Consider the following 2,551-nt stretch of genomic DNA (forward strand, 5'->3'; position numbering starts at 1 on the left):
TTTACTCAAAAACATTTTTTCTTTGGGACAATCCCTTTTTGGGGGGGATTAACCTTTTTCCCCAAAAAAAAAAAAAATTAAAAGGGGGAAGGGGGTGGAAGGGGGGGGGGGGGGGGGGGGGTTAAAGTAGTTGTTTTTACAGCTGATGGTCTTGGACAGGTAGTTGTTAGCACAGGTTCGTCTGCGCTTGGTCGCGTGTACAAATCTCAATTGCATTATTCTTCTGATGTTGATGAGGTTACAGTGATCTCCGAAAGAAGGTGACAAAAGAGGGTTGAAAAACTACTCAGTAGTCTTGGTTGTTAATAATATAAATAGATAGATAGATAGATAGATAGATAGATAGATAGATAGATAGATAGATAGATAGATAGATAGATAGATATGTTACCACCCCATCGATACAATTTAGGAAGCCGACTTCGACCCTGCCCGTTGAGGACAAACTGGACTTAAAGGGATACAACGCCTGAGCGGAAAGATTACGGAAATCCTTGATAAACGTTCTGCCCAAAATAGAAACGAACTCAGTCTTCTGCGTGGGATGGTAAAGCTTCAGATACTGACAGCTACACCAATATACGCTCGTCATCATCTGCTGTAGATGTGTATTTAAATAGACGCCATAACTTAGACCGACCCAAATCAACTACAACAAGGTTTATTCTAAGTGTAAGAGGTCAATGGCTACATGATTTATTACATCAATAATAACGAAAAGATCAACCACAGCAGCAGCAGCAGCAGCAGCAGCAGCAGCAGCAGCAGCAGCAGCAGCAGCAGCAGCAGCGGCAGCAGCAGAAGCAGCAGCAGAAGCAGCAGTAGAAGCAGCAGTAGCAGCAGCAGCAGCAACAGTAGTAGTAGTAGTAGTAGTAGTAGTAGTAGTAGTAGTAGTAGTAGTAGTAGTAGTAGTAGTAGTAGTAGTAGTAGTAGAAGCAGCAGCAACAGCAGCAGCAGTAGCAGCAGTAGTAGTAGTAGCAGCAGCAGCAGCAGCAGCAGCAGCAGCAGCAGCGACGAAATGGCAGTTATTCGAGTCCACTGTTGAAACTGCAATTATTGAACACCAAGGTAGTAAAACCGACTAAACATACACAAACAAAGGAAGAATATTGTGTGAAACACTTAATGTGTAGCCCCACTACCGAAATAGATCTAATAACATGCTGCGAAAGTCTGGGTGCCCATGAAACAAAGATGTTTCCAGCTCTTCAGAACACAACTTGATGTCTCATAGATCATGCTATAGTAAGCTTACATGAATTATTATTATTATTGTTATCAATACTATTACTATTACTATTCTTCTTCTTCTTCGTCTTCTTCTTCTTCTTCTTCTTCTTCTTCTTCTTCTTCTTCTTCTTCTTCTTCTTTCGGTCCGTTGTTTATTTTTCCCTCAGCAAAAACGCCAAGGTGCTCGATAAGAATTGTCCCCACACGGGGATCGAACTCAAGTCTGCTGTGAAGTGCCTGCTACACCAGGGGTCGCCAGCGGTCTATGTGCTTCTCTTCAAATTGAACCAACAAACGATCAGTCTGTCGACCCTGCTTGGACAGTGATGTATAGCTTGTTTACAGAGGATATTGATTTGGATAGATCTTGAAGTGCTTAATCCAACAAAACTTAAAGGGGAAAGAACTTTCAAAAGAACCAATGTAAGAATAAGCATCGGTTGAGCATGTGAGTTATTTCAACAGCAGTCTTTTGTTGTTGCTATTTGTGATTTTATTGCTCTCATTTCTTTTCTTGTTTCTGCTGTTGCCGGTGCTGCTTCTGTTGTTGCAGTTGCTATTGTTGCTGTTGTTATTTTTGCTGCTTGCAGTTGTTGCTTTTGCTATTGTTATTCCTGTTGTTGCTGTTGTTGTTGTTGTTGTTGTTGTTGTTGTTGTTGTTGTTGTTGTTGTTGTTGTTGTTGTTGTTGCTGTTGATGTTATTGTGTAGTTGTTAATGATGATGATGATGATGATGATGATGATGATGATGATGATGATGATGATGATGATGATGATGATGATGATGTTGTTGTTGTTGTTGTTATCATCGTTGCTGTCTTTTGTCTCTTGTTGTTGTTGTTGTTGTTGTTGTTGTTGTTGTTGTTGTTGTTGTTGTTGTTGTTGTTCTTCTTCTTCTTCTTCTTCTTCTTCTTCTTCTTCTTCTTCTTCTTCTTCTTCTTCTTCTTCTTCTTCTTCTTCTTCTTCGTCGTCTTCTTCTTCTCGGTGCTACTGTCGATGTCGCAGTCGTTGTTACTGCTGCTGTAGTTGTTGTTTTTGTTGTTGTTGTTGTTGTTGCTGCTGCTGTTGTTGTTGTTGCTGCTGTTGTTGTTGTTGTTTTGGGGGTTTTTGTTTGTTGTTGCTGTTGTTGTTGTTGTTGTTTTGTTTTTGCTGTTGCTGTTGGTTTTTTTGTTGTGTTTTGTAGTTGGTTTTATTGTGCTTGTTAAGCTACACTAGACACAGAAAAGCGACGTGCTGAAGGTGATATATACATATAAATATATTATATATTATATATGATATATCTGTAGCTGAATTCTTCAGCACATTTTCAATTTAGATT

Source organism: Aplysia californica, unplaced genomic scaffold, assembly GCF_000002075.1.
Source record: "Aplysia californica isolate F4 #8 unplaced genomic scaffold, AplCal3.0 scaffold00170, whole genome shotgun sequence".
NCBI lineage: Eukaryota > Metazoa > Mollusca > Gastropoda > Aplysiida > Aplysiidae > Aplysia > Aplysia californica.